This window comes from Hyperolius riggenbachi, chromosome 1, assembly GCF_040937935.1.
Source record: "Hyperolius riggenbachi isolate aHypRig1 chromosome 1, aHypRig1.pri, whole genome shotgun sequence".
Classification (NCBI taxonomy): Eukaryota; Metazoa; Chordata; class Amphibia; order Anura; family Hyperoliidae; genus Hyperolius; species Hyperolius riggenbachi.
The window spans coordinates 290,464,389-290,479,617 of NC_090646.1; positions in this window are offsets into that span (position 1 = coordinate 290,464,389).

A 15,229-nucleotide genomic window follows, 5' to 3' on the forward strand; every position below is an offset into this window, starting at 1 on the left:
GTTGAGGTGTATTGTAAAATTGCACAGGATCCGATAGCTTCTATTCAACAGAAAATTAAAGGCATAATTGAGAAAGCTAAAACTCGAGGGGTGATTGATGACAATCTTATGAAATTTCTTGTACAGGAAAATCCTATGACGCCTAAATTTTACACTCTACCTAAGATACATAAGAACCCGTGCCGTCCACCGGGGAGACCCATTGTGGCCGGCACGGGTTCAGTATTTGTTCCAATTGCACAATTTATTGATAAGTTATTGCAGCCCCTAGTTATGACACTTGATTCTTATATCAAGGACACGGGCATGTTTCTACAAAAGATTGGGGGCCTTGACGTGGGAGGAGATGATCTCCTCCTGGTCACTTTCGATGTTGAGAGCCTCTACACCTCCATCCCACATGATGGGGGTGTGGAGGCTATCGATTGGTTCCTCATGACAAGGTCTGATCTCTCTCATGATCAGCGATTGTTTGTGCTTGAATTATTGAATGTTGTCTTACGTCTTAATTACTTTACATTTCAGGGCGACTTTTTCCTGCAGCTGCGGGGCACGGCGATGGGGTCGAATGTGGCCCCGTCGTATGCTAATTTGTACATGGGACTCTTCAAGGAGGATTTTGTCTACTCGAATCGTCTTTATCAGCGATATGCAAAATGTTGGTATAGATTTATCGATGATATTTTCTGCGTATGGGCGGGGCCACGTTCGGCCCTGGACCAGTTCCTCATTGACTTGTCCCAATGCTGCAGGGAAATTAGACTTACCAGCCATGTGAGCAATGATCAGGTAACCTTTTTGGATACTATGATCACTAAAAAGGACAATGTGCTGATTTCTGATCTTTATGTGAAAAACACAGATTGCAACTCTTTATTGCATTACAATAGTTTTCACCCTCCCCATGTCAAAGATGCAATCCCCAAAGGTCAATATACCAGATTAGACAAAATAGTAACTTGCCCAGAGAGCCGTAAGGAACGACATAGGGATATGTCCTATAAATTCCAGCAGAGGGGATATCCTCAGCAAGTTTTAACACCCAGTACCAGACTAAAAAAGAAAAAATGTAATGATCAATTCCGCCTCCCATTTGTGTCAACATATAATACCTGTAGTGCCCAGGTTGGTAAAATCATTAGACGCCATTGGCATCTTTTAAGTGGCGCCTTCCCCAATATTCCAGAATTTAGGTATCCCCCTCTCCAATCTTTCAAACGACCACCTACTATCAGGGATAAGGTTTTTTATCACTCCCCTGTGGAACAGCAGTCCAACAGGAGAGTGGGTACTTATCCCTGTATGGGTTGTCACTTATGTGGACATATTAATAAGGGCCCTGAATTTTTTCATCCTACTAAAGGCACCAAATATAGGATTAGGGATTTATATACTTGTGAATCCAGCTTTGTAGTTTACTATTTGAAATGCCCATGTGGCTTAGGCTACGTGGGCATGACTACACAAAAGGTCAGGGACAGGATCTGTTCCCATAAAAGTGCCATCCGTAATGGTGATATGAAGCAAGCAGTTTCGTCTCACTTTACACAGATGGGTCACAGTGTATCACAACTGAAAATACAAATTATTGATGGGGTACCAGGCTCATGGAGGGGGAAACACAGTAGGACCAATGAACTGTTGCGTAGGGAGGCGGGGTGGATAAGAAGGTTGGGGGTTTTGGGGAATGGAGGTCTCAATCGTGAATATGAGTTGGGTTTCTGTATTTAATGTTTAGTCAATTTGATGCCGTATGTTCTGATGTTTATTTTGCTCTTTTTTTTCAGAGCTTTTGGTTTCCTGTATCTGCGGACTGTGGGGTTACAAACTTACTGACATCTGATTCGCCGCTGAGGAGCATGGTGAGGTTGTTTATATTTATATGTGGTAGTTGCCATGGGGACGCTGCATTTGGGTTCGCCTGCTAAGACTGCCGCTGATAGGGCAGTCTTGTGTTTACAAGTTACGTGTGGATAGTCCCGCCCAGTGGGTGGCATCCAGTTACGTGTATTGTTTTCAGCGTAGTATTCAATACGCATGACGCATGAGCGCACCCTACGTAGCGCCGGCGTGGTGACGCCACGTGATAGTGTGTCACGTGTACCTACATCGGCGAATAGGAAGCCGGATGGTGTGTCTGTTGGGCGTTATGCCGATACAGAGCCTCCGGTGAATGCCATAGCGGCTGCATTTGCATGTTAGAGACATGTTTCCACTCAGGTCCGCAGAACAATACAGGTAACTGATTGGCTGTTGGGGATTTGAATCCATTGGATGTTGCTGAGGGCGGGCAGTATATATACATGCATGTTTGACTCAGGATTTGTGGTTGAAACAGCTTGAGAAAGGGCTGACACCTGAAACAGCGGGCTGTCGCTGTATTACCACTGCTTTTAATGTTTTCATAATAAAGAGCTTTTATCTGGATGTGCCAGCCTCCATCATCGTCTTGACTTCTGGATAGGATTCCTGGATGCGAGGATCCATTGAGGCTTGGGCACCCATTCCTCCAGCCTAGAGTGCCACTCTTTTTACCAGTGTATTGGCAACCAGACGTTCCAACATGGCCAGGGTGGAATTCCACCATGTTGGAACCTCTATGATCAGATGGTGTTGTGGCAGGTTCGGCTCCTTCTGCACGGCTTCCAGGGCCGCTGAGGCACCGCCCGAGCGGCGGAAATAACCCACCATTTTCCGAGCCTCTTTCAAAAGTAGGTCCATCCCCTGGTAGCTGCTCAGAAATTTCTGCACCTAAAATGATGTATCCAGAAGACTCTGTGTTTGGCTCTTCACAACCCAAACTTGGAGTGCTTCCCCCCCAACTCTGATAGATAATACATACTTACCCCCCAATAGGCCTCACGTATTGAACACAGTATATAAAATTTATTTTCATTCCCACAATATCATAGCTTCCTGATGCAATGTTTCCTTCTCCTTTTTAAAGAAATTCTCGTTATATCATTATCATAGATTTCGTGAAATGAGATGTGCATAATATTAAACCTTGTGACGGTATTTACACTCTGATGTGAATATATAGAACTCCTTTGTATCATTCAGTGTATTAATGCATATGTCAACTCAACAGCTGTCACATGTTTTATGATTGTAAAAATTACGGTATTTTTCGTGTTTCATATATTTGTACCACTATTTGCACAATAAATCTTTTGTTAAGAAAAAAAAAGAAATTTCTGCACCACCAGGTTCAGGACGTGGGCCAGACAGGGTATGTGGGTGAGGTCTCCCCGGTGGATGGCAGCAACAAGGTTGGCCCCATTGTTGGACACCACCTCTCTGACTCTGAGGCCTCTGGGGGTCAGCCAACTCCTCTCCTGCTCTTGGAGTTTTTCCAGGACGTGGTCTGCCATCAGCCTGTGCTTCCCCAGGCTGACCATCTCCAGCAGCGCTTGGCAGTGGCGGGCCTTCACACTGCTGTTGAGGCGGGGGCGTTTGGCGGCGGCGGGTTTGCCGGAGAGTGATGCTGATCCTCCATGCCAGAACCACGCATGCCTCCTCCTCTTCAGACACAGAGCCAACATCCCCCTCCTGTGGTTGGTAGTCATAGTCCTTCAGCTCGTCATCATCATCATAATTATCACCAGCATCATACTACCCCTCCTCAAACAATTGCTGGGATGTTGATGACCCCAACTCCTCTTCTGCTGACACCTCAGGCAAGGAATCTCGCCAACAATCACCGTCACCATCTTTGACTCCTCCGCAAACCCCAGTGTGGCCAGAATTTCCTTGTTAAAGCCAGTGATGGTAACAGCCCTGATTGCGCTCGCGGTGTCTGACTCTGGACTACAGAGCGTGCTGACTGAAGGTAGGCTGCCCGCTGGGGTCGATATGATGACCAACGAGTCCCCATGCACTGCTGGGTGGCTGCTGCGGCTCCTGCGAATAGGAGTGGTGGTAGGGGTGGAGGTGTCTGTTGTAGAGCTGTTGGTGGCCTGCTCATCCACCATCAGCTGCATCACAGGCTCGGCGTCTTTCTCCACCAATTTGCGGCGCCAACCCTGCTGAAAAATGGCCGCTACACGTTGCTGCGCATCTGCAGCGTGACTCCCCCTATCAGCTGGGCGCCCAGTGCGTCCACGGCCAGTGGCTAGCGGTGGAATGGACACTGGTGCGGCAGAACTGCTGGAGGTGATGGTGCCAGCAATGTTTTCTCTCTTCTTGGCCTTGATGCCCTTCCCGCAGCTGCCAGTGCCAGCAGACATAGTGCAAGTTTGTGTGAGGATGATGATGATGTCACCAGATGGACATGGGGTACTTGCACTTTATTGAAATCGGGGTAATTGGTGTTGGACTTGAATGAATCTGCACGGAGTGACAGACAGCAGAGTAGAACACAGTGCACACAGACTAACGGTCTGTCAAACACACTGACACTCAGAGTCAGCAGCACAGCAGAAATGCAGTAATCTAATCTGTACTAGTAAGCTAACACAGACAGTACTAGTCTAACAACTAGCACTGCAGTATTAAATAACTACACAATAATACAGTAATCCCTTTGCCCTAAACCAGGGGTGCCCACACTTTTTCGGCTTGCGAGCTACTTTAAAATTTGCCGAGTCCAGGAGATCTACCAACATTTAGGTAGCTAGGTATACGTGCCTTCAGTATAGGTAGATAGGTATAGGTGCCTGAAGTATAGATAGCTAGGTATAGGGGCCTTCAGTATAGGTAGCCAGGAATAGTGTAGTTAGGCGTAGGTGCCTTCAGCATAGTTAGCCAGGTATAGTGTAGTTAGGTGTAGGGGCCTTCAGTATAGTAAGTCAGGTATAGTGTAGTTAGGTTAGGTGTAGCAGTAAAGTGTTGTACCGTGTTAGCCATGAGTAAAAGCAAGGAGTTTTGAATGGTATCAACCTGATTCAAAACTTCTAGGTTAGGTGTAGGAGCCTTCAGTATAGTTAGCCAGGTATAGTGTAGTTAGGTGTAGGTGCCTTCAGTATAGTTAGCCAGGTATAGTGTAGTTAGGTGTAGGGGCCTTCAGTATAGTAAGTCAGGTATAGTGTAGTTAGGTTAGGTGTAGGAGCCTTCAGTATAGTTAGCCAGGTATAGTGTAGATAGGTGTGGGTGCCTTCAGTATAGTGTAGTTAGGTGTCGGTGCCTTCAGTATAGTTAGTCAGGTATAGTGTAGTTAGGTGTGGGTGCCTTCAGGATAGTTAGCCAGGTATAGTGTAGTTAGGTGTGGGTGCCTTCAGTATAGTTAGCCAGGTATAGTGTAGTTAGGTGTGGGTGCCTTCAGGATAGTTAGCCAGGTATAGTGTAGTTAGGTGTGGGTGCCTTCAGTATAGTAAGTCAGGTATAGTGTAGTTAGGTTAGGTGTAGGAGCCTTCAGTATAGTTAGCCAGGTATAGTGTAGATAGGTGTGGGTGCCTTCAGTATAGTGTAGTTAGGTGTCGGTGCCTTCAGTATAGTTAGTCAGGTATAGTGTAGTTAGGTGTGGGTGCCTTCAGGATAGTTAGCCAGGTATAGTGTAGTTAGGTGTGGGTGCCTTCAGTATAGTTAGCCAGGTATAGTGTAGTTAGGTGTAGGTGGCTTCAGTATAGTTAGCCAGGTATATTGTAGTTAGGTGTAGGTGGCTTCAGGATAGTTAGCCAGGTATAGTGTAGTTAGGTGTGGGTGCCTTCAGGATAGTTAGCCAGGTATAGTGTAGTTAGGTGTGGGTGCCTTCAGTATAGTTAGCCAGGCATAGTGTAGTTAGGTGTGGGTGCCTTTAGTATAGTTAGCCAGGTATAGTGTAGTTAGGTGTGGGTGCCTTCAGTATAGTTAGCCAGGTATAGAGTAGTTAGGTGTAGGTGGCTTCAGTATAGTTAGCCAGGTATAGTGTAGTTAGGTGTAGGTGGCTTCAGTATAGTTAGCCAGGTATATTGTAGTTAGGTGTAGGTGCTTTCAGTATAGTTAGCCAGGTATAGTGTAGTTAGGTGTGGGTGCCTTCAGTATAGTTAGCCAGGTATATTGTAGTTAGGTGTAGGTGCTTTCAGTACAGTTAGCCAGGTATGGAGTAGTTAGGTGTAGGTGGCTTCAGGATAGTTAGCCAGGTATAGTGTAGTTAGGTGTGGGTACCTTCAGTATAGTTAGCCAGGCATAGTGTAGTTAGGTGTGGGTGCCTTTAGTATAGTTAGCCAGGTATAGTGTAGTTAGGTGTGGGTGCCTTCAGTATAGTTAGCCAGGTATAGAGTAGTTAGGTGTAGGTGGCTTCAGTATAGTTAGCCAGGTATAGTGTAGTTAGGTGTAGGTGGCTTCAGTATAGTTAGCCAGGCATAGTGTAGTTAGGTGTGGGTGCCTTTAGTATAGTTAGCCAGGTATAGTGTAGTTAGGTGTGGGTGCCTTCAGTATAGTTAGCCAGGTATAGAGTAGTTAGGTGTAGGTGGCTTCAGTATAGTTAGCCAGGTATAGTGTAGTTAGGTGTAGGTGGCTTCAGTATAGTTAGCCAGGTATAGTGTAGTTAGGTGTGGGTGCCTTTAGTATAGTTAGCCAGGTATAGTGTAGTTAGGTAAAGGTGCCACTCACCTCCCTCCAGTTCCAGCGGCGGTGTCTGGGGCTCCTCCAGATCTCCCCTCCTTCGGCCGCGCTGGCTAGCGTGCAGATGCGCGGCATAGAAGAAGACTCCGGCGAGCGAAGGGGGCGGCGGGCAGCGTGCGTTGACGCATTGTGCCCAGCACCGCCCCCAGCTATGACGTTGCAGTGTCCTCCATTCCCGCTGCACCGCCCCTCTCCTCTCTGCCTCTTCTGATTGGCTAGCGGCCGGCAGCAGAGTCTGATAGCTGCCGGCCGCAAAATTTAACATAACGCGGCCGCAACGGCCCCGATCTTCCAAATAGGCGGTCGCGATCTACCGGTACATCGCGATCGACCTATTGGGCACCCCTGCCCTAAACTATACTGTGTAGCTAAGGCAATAGCACAGGCCTGACCTGTGTGCACAAACAGCACACACACAGACACAGACATCTAACTAGCAGAGCTGCTGCAGGCTGCAGCAGAGACTGTCACAGACACACACACAAAATCACAATACAACAAACTACTAGCTAAACAACAATAAAACAGTGTTATAGTACAGGTGTTAATATCCAAAAACGCTGGGTTTAACACAATAGAATGCACTTGCTTTAGCCAAACAGCACTGGAGTGTCTCTCTCAGTGTGCAGTCACAAAGCAAGGACGAGTTGCCTCAACATGGCCACCTCTTTATATACAGGGGGAGCTGGCCAGAGTTCCCCTCTGTGATTGGTTGCTAGGGCTTATGCTGGGAGCCATCTGATTGTCTCCAGGACGTCATCTCCTTAGTTACAGTATTCGGATCAGGATATCCGCCGGATATCCGGGTATGCGACCAAATATCCACATAGAGCTATCCGGATTTTGGCCCAGGTATCTGGAATCCGAATCCGGCCGGAAAGCTGAAAAAAGTTCGGATATCCGGGTTACCGGGATATCCGGAATCCGGATGAGCATCCCTGATAATGACCAGTCTCTACCAGTACTTTACAGAAAATAATCTAATTACAGAAAAGCTTACAGAAAATCTAACAGAAAAATCTAACAGAAAATGGTATGGTGTGTACTAGGCATTAGGGCCCTTGTGGCTGTCAGTTAATAACTGAAAGGACAACTGATGTACAAGGTAATATCCATGTTTCCCTGTGGCTCAAATGGGTGATATTACAAGTCGAGTGGGCCTAAACTCTTGCACAGGACAGAAGGAAAACGTATAGAAATGCTTCCTAAATGTATGCTGCCCGCCATGGTAGAGAACTGATTGGTAAATACAGGATGTTAACAGTATGTCTGCTTTCATGAAAGCAGGAAGTAGACAAACTGCAGATTTATTGCAGGATTTGTATCAGCTGTAACAAACGTTTTTCTTTAGGCTAGGTTCACAGTGGGAGGGTGAGTTGTGATGCGATGTTAAAGTCGCAATTAAAAATTACAACACCAAAAAAGTTGCAATGCACATTTACGCCACCTTGCTATTGCATACAGTAGATACAGTAAAGCATACAGGCAATGAAAAGTATGCTTCCCTGTATCTGTTAATGTCTGCATTTAGAGGTAACACATTGCAGCAGTGCGTTACCACAACACAACATTTACAACACAATGTTAACGTGGCACTGTGAAAGCTGCATAGTGCAGTAAACTGTGTTATAAGGCTTTATTAACGCAGGACAATAATGTCACACTGTGAACGTAGCCTAAGGCTGCTTACACACCAAGACGTTACAGGCGCACGTTAGTGCGCCTGTAACGCTCCCCCAACGCACAGCAATGTAACACAAGTGGGCTGTTCACACAGCCCACGTTGCGTTACATGTAACGCTGCACGTTCTGTGCAAAGTGCAGCATGCTACGGCGTTGGAGCGGCTATAGCCGCGTTAGACTGTTTGCACATGCGCAGTGGGGGGCGGAGAGGAGGCGGGGAGAGCCAGCTACAGTAGCCGCGCACATGGCTACTTAATATTCACTGCACTGGCAGGCGCTGATTGGCCGGCGGGACCACGTGATGCGGAGTGTGTCGCTCCGCATCACGTGGTCCCGCTGGCCAATCAGCGCCACTCTGGGAGACATTATAGGACTCGAGCCGCCTAACGCGGCTCACTCTACCGTCGGCTCTTGCAGCACCATACGTTGTGTTAGGTGCACGTTATGCGACCTTAACGTGCCACCTAATGCAACGTCTTGGTGTGCAAGAAGCCTAAAGGTTATTATGCTGATGTGTATCTTTTAGAGCAGAGAGGAAGTTCTGAGTTCAAGTCTGCTTTAACAGAGTGCTGACCTGGAAGCTATTATGGGGCCATCCCCATTTTTAAAATGGAGAATAAGAATTGTATCAATGACAGTGGACAAACAGGACAAGGGAGAGGAGAACGGTTGATGAGTTTGCGATCACTTGGCACAGACACTGACATATACCTACTAAGAATTGCAGCCGAAAGGCACTCATAGTTGGAAAGCCATGGAAAGCAGGAGGCTGCCTGCCAAGCGTGCAGTTCAGCCATCCGTGGAAAAGAGCTCTAAAGGTAGCCATACACTTGTCGATTTGCCATCAGATTCGACCAACAGACAGATCCCTATCTGATCGAATCTGATCAGAGAGGGATCGTATGGCTACCTTTACTGCAAACAGATTGTGAACCGATTTCAGCCTGAAACCGTTCACAATCTGTGGTGGTGGTGGTGCTGCCGCCGCTTCCCCCCATCCCGCATACATTACCTGCTCCTCTGGCACGACTCCCGGGTCTCAGCTCTTCTTCTCCGCTCTGGTCTGCTCTGGTCTCCGGCATGCTTCCCTTCTTCCTGTCTGGGGGAAGTTTAAACAGTAGAGCGCCCTCTACTGTTTAAACTTCCTGCCGGGACAGGAAGAAGGGAAGCATGCCGGAGACCAGACCAGAGCGGAGACAGAGAAGAAGAGCGGAGACCCGGGAGTCGCGCCGACGGAGCAGGTAATGTATGTGGGTCTATTGCGTCGGTCGTCGGGCACTTGAACGCCGCTAGCGATGCGCTCTTTACCCGCGGGCGATCTACGATTATTTTCCGCACAGCGCGATCGACGGGATCGGACGGAATGGATCGAAATTCGGCGTGTAGCGTGAACAATTGGCAGCAGATTCGATCCCAGTGATCGAATCTGCTGTCGAAACGGCGGCAAATCAGGCCAGTGTATGGCCAGCTTAAGGCCTGGGGCACACTGCAGAGCACTTTGCTAACCATCAGCACTGTGTCTGCGTGTCCCGCGGGGGCGGGACAACATTTTAAAGTGGACCTGAAGAGCTCTGTTTGTATATATTTTGATGCAAACAGTGCCACCTAGAGACCTGTAAGTAGAGTTGGGCCGAACCTCCGATTTTAGGTTCGCGAACTTCCGCGGAAGGTTCGGTTCGCGTTAAAGTTCGCGAACCGCAATAGACTTCAATGGGGATGCGAACTTTGAAAAAAAAAATAATTATGCTGGCCACAAAAGTGATGGAAAAGATGTTTCAAGGGGTCTAACACCTGGAGGGGGGCATGGCGGAGTGGGATACATGCCAAAAGTCCCCGGGAAAAATCTGGATTTGACGCAAAGCAGCGTTTTAAGGGCAGAAATCACATTGAATGCTAAATGACAGGCCTAAAGTGCTTTAAAACATCTTGCATGTGTATACATCAATCAGGTAGTGTAATTAAGAACAGGTATACAGTGGCGGGTTCACAGAACAGGTATGCAGTGGTGGGTTCACAGAACAGGTATGCAGTGGTGGGTTCACAGCACAGGTATGCAGTGGTGGGTTCACAGCACAGGTATGCAGTGGTGGGTTCACAGAACAGGTATGCAGTGGTGGGTTCACAGCACAGGTATGCAGTGGTGGGTTCACTGAACAGGTATACAGTGGCGGGTCCACTGAACAGAACAGGTATGCAGTGGCGGGTTCACTGAACAGAACAGGTATACAGTGGCGGGTTCACAGAACAGGTATGCAGTGGCAGGTTCACTGAACACAACAGGTATGCAGTGGCGGGGTCACTAAACAGGTATACAGTGGCGGGTCCACTGAACAGAACAGGTATGCAGTGGCGGGTTCACTGAACACAACAGGTATGCAGTGGCGGGTTCACAGAACAGGTATGCAGTGGTGGGTTCACAGAACAGGTATGCAGTGGTGGGTTCACAGCACAGGTATGCAGTGGTGGGTTCACAGCACAGGTATGCAGTGGTGGGTTCACAGCACAGGTATGCAGTGGTGGGTTCACAGAACAGGTATGCAGCCAGACAGGAACAAGTTAAGCCTAACTAATCTTTCCCTGAGAGACAGTCTGCAGCAGCTCGCCCTACTCTCACTAACGCTGGCAGCACACGAGTGACCGTAATGGCCGCCGCTGCCTGCCTTATATAAGGGGGGGTGGGGCTCCAGGGGCTAGTGTAGCCTAATTGGCTACACTGGGCCTGCTGACTGTGATGTAGAGGGTCAAAGTTGACCCTCCATGTGCATTATGGGGCGAACTGAACTTCCGCAAAGGTTCGCCTGCGGGACGCGAACGCGAACCACTGAAGTTCGCATGGAACCGTTCGCAGGCGAACCGTTCGGCCCAACTCTACCTGTAAGGAGAAAGCAGCCCACAGAACAAATACAGGACCTATACAGTATACTGTATATATATATACAGTACAGACCAAGACAGTACAGTAAAGAGGCTTCCCCCATCCTCCTCAGGAGTGGGGATCTAGAGCTGGCTCCCCTGAAAATCTGCTTCTTGGAAGTAGTGTTTGATTGGGGCTGCAGATGAGGATGGGGGAAGGCTCATTGGGATCCAAAGGATTCCCCTTCCTAAGGTAAGTATCTGGTTTTTATAAATTAAAGTCACAGGTGTACTCTAAATTACTCAGAATGGGGACCTTGCCTGGTAGATAATAGCAAATGGCTATTCATTTCTGGATATTTCTGGATGACCCTTGTATATTATATTGTGTACAGGAAATACAATACAGCTGATAAGGAGCTTCTCATCTGAGAGAGCAAAAGCCGAGAATGAACTGTTATGGCTGTCCTCCATGAGGGAAGTGTTTAACCTCCCTGGCGGTGCATTTCTGTCTGGAATTATGAGTCAAAAGCGGTACATTTTGTCCAAGAATTTTAGGCCCCCAATTCTTAAAGAGGAGCTGTTAGGTATAGAGTCTCAGAGAAAAAAAACATATATCTCAGTAGCTAAATATTGGCTGTACTTACATTACATATGCATTTCACTGTCCACGTTCCGATTTCACAGAATTTTTATTTAGTATTTGCAGAGATTTATGCTCCTGACAGTTCCTGGCATGTTCCATCTTTGAGTGTTTTGTCTGGAGTGATGTAATATCCTCCCTTACCCTGCTTCCTGATTTATAATTCAGTAGCCCTCCCAACTCCCAGCCCTCAGACACTCCCATCAGTCTCTGGTCTAACCGGGGGGGGGGGGGGGGGGGGCATGTTGCCAGCTCTGTCACTCGGGGGGGGGGGGGGTCTGCTGGCATGTTGCTTTGTCAGGTGCGGATGTCCACCCGTCCGCCCCCACCCCCGCAGACACAGGTGCAGATGTCTTCTCCCACACACACACACTCACACAGAGGTGCGGAATCCTGCCCCCCCCCCCAGAACCAGGTGCCGATGTCTGTCCGACCCCCCCACCCCACCCTAGAGGCCGATGACTGCCCTCCCTCCCCAGGACCAGGGGCCGATGTCTGCCTGACCCCCCCTCCCCCCCAGGACCAGGTGCCGATGTCTGCCCGACCCCCTCTCCCCCCCAGGACCAGGTACCGATATCTTCTCACCCCAAAAAGCTGACACCGAGAGAGAGCAGAAGCAGAGTACATCTACACACTTCCAGCACTGCCACCGCAGATCAGCCGGCGAGTCACATGTGAGAGAATCACGAGCAGGAGAGAGAGATATGCACAGGGCAAACTGCGGTGGCAACGCTGGAAGTGTGTACATGTACTCTGCTCCCGCTCTCTCTCTCGGTGCCGGCTTTTTGGGGTGAGAAGATATCGGCACCTGGTCCTGGGGGGAGAGGGGGTCGGGCAGACATCGGCACCTGGTCCTGGGGGGGAGAGGTGGTCGGGCAGACATCGGCACCTGGTCCTGGGGGGGAGAGGGGGTCGGGCAGACATCGGCACCTGGTCCTGGGGGGGAGAGGGGGTCGGGCAGACATTGACACCTGGTTCGGTGGGTAGGGCAGACATTGGCACCTGGTCCTGGGGGTCGGGCAGACATCGGCACCTGAACCTGGGGGGTGTGGGGAGGGCAGACATCGGCACCTGGTCCTGGGGGGGGGGGAAGGGGTCGGGCGGACATCGGCAGCTGGTCCTGGGGGGGGGGGGGGGGTGAGGGGGTCTGGCAGATATCGGCACCTGGTCCTGGGGGGGGGGGGGGTTGCGGGAGGGAGAGAGAGGAAGCAGCCAAATAGGCTGCAGTAAAGAATTAGGGAGGGATAGGGAAATGAAGGGGAGGAACAGGGAGGGCGGTACAGAGAAAAAAACCCTCCCAGCATGCTCTGCAGTATCTGTTATGCGGCCTTGCATCCTCCTTAGGAGCTTGGGGAAAAGGATGATTGCTATTCAGACAACAAAAAAGTAAGATTGCTTTTTAACTTCAGCATTGCCTTTTTGGCTCCCTTGCAAACTATTTAACACATTACAATAGAGATTTAAATTAGATTTTTTTGGCTAACAGTTACTCTTAAGTCATAACTCACCAAAATTTGTCAGCATAAAAGCCTGGTAGACATTCTGCATATAAATAAAAGACTGGAACACAAATTTGTTGATTTAATTAAATTTATGAGTAAACTTTAAAAATGGTGAAACCGTACAAATAAGGCAGACAGGGAGTAGTCAAAATCCCACCAGACGTCGTTAACAGTAATTGACAATATTGTCATCCTGTGCTTTCAAATGAGCTTATCTGCCATCTCTGCCATAGCAGTCAAGTGACACGGGAGAGATCGAATTATAACTTGTGATTAGAGATAAATGAGAAATTAGAAATGCTAATATATATACACATATACTGTATATGTACATATATGTATATGTAATATATATATACAGTACAGACCAAAAGTTTGGACACACCTTCTCATTCAAAGAGTTTTCTTTATTTTCATGGCTATGAACATTGTAGATTTACACTGAAGGCATCCAAACTATGAATTAACACATGTGGAAGTATAGTACATAACCAAAAAGTGTGAAACAACTGAGAATATGTCATATTCTAGGTTCTTCAAAGTAGCCACCTTTTGCTTTGATTACTGCCTTGCACGTTCTTGGCATTCTCTTGATGAGCTTCAAGAGGTAGTCATCTGAAATGTTCTTCCAACAGTCTTGAAGGAGTTCCCAGAGATGCTTAGCACTTGTTGGCCGTTTTGCCTTCACTCTGCGGTCCAGCTCACCCCAAACCATCTCGATTGGGTTCAGGTCTGGTGACTCCTTCCTGGTCAAATAGCCCTTACACAACCTGGAGGTGTGTTTGGGGTCATTGTCCTGTTGAAAAATAAAAGATGGTCCAACTAAACGCAAACCGGATGGAATAGCATGCCACTGCAAGATGCTGTGGTAGCCATGCTAGTTCAGTATGCCTTCAATTTTGAATAAATCCCCAACAGTGTCACCAGCAAAGCACCCCCACACCATCACACCTCCTCCTTCATGCTTCACGATGGGAACCAGGCATGTAGAGACTATCCGTTCACCTTTTCTGCGTCACACAAAGACACAGTAGTTGGAACCAAAAATCTCAAATTTGGACTCATCAGACCAAAGCACAGATTTCCACTGGTCTAATGTCCATTCCTTGTGTTCTTTAGACCAAACAAGTCTCTTCTGCTTGTTGACTGTCCTTAGCAGTGGTTTCCTAGCAGATATTCTACCATGAAGGCCTGATTCATAGTCTCCTCTTAACAGTTGTTCTAGAGATGTGTCTGTTGCTAGAACTCTGTGTGGCATTGACCTGGTCTCTAATCTGAGCTGCTGTTAACCTGCGATTTCTGAGGCTGGTGACTCGGATGAACTTATCCTTTGCAGCAGAGGTTTACTCATAAATTTAGTCTAATCATAATTTTAATTAAATCATCAAATTTGTGTTCCAGTCTTTTATTTATATGCAGAATGTCTACCAGGCTTTTATTCTGAAATATTTTGGTGAGTTATGACTTAAAGAGACTCTGAAGCGAGAATAAATCTCGCTTCAGAGCTCATAAATAGCAGGGGCACGTGTGCCCCTGCTAAAACGCCGCTATCCCGCGGCTAAACGGGGGTCCCTTCACCCCCAACCCACCCCCCGCAAAAGTGTGTCGTAAAAAAGTCGCTGGCTGTCTCTTCCTGGAGGCAGGGCTAACGGCTGCAGCCCTGCCTCCAGTCGCGTCTGTCAGCGGCCCATCGCCGCCTCTCCCCCGCCCCTCTCAGTGAAGGAAGACTGAGAGGGGCGGGGGAGAGGAGGAGATACGCGCTGACAGACGCGCGTGGGGCAGGGCTGCGGCGGTTAGCCCTGCCCCAACCAGGAAGCGCTCCCCCGGTGTATCGAGGGGGATTTGGGGGTGAAGGGACCCCGTTAAGCCGCGCTATAGCGGCGTTTTAGCAGGGGCACACATGCCCCTGCTATTTATGAGGTCTGAAGCGAGATTTATTCTCGCTTCAGACTCTCTTTAAGAATTGGAGGCCTAAAATTCTTGGACAAAATGTACCGCTTTTGAC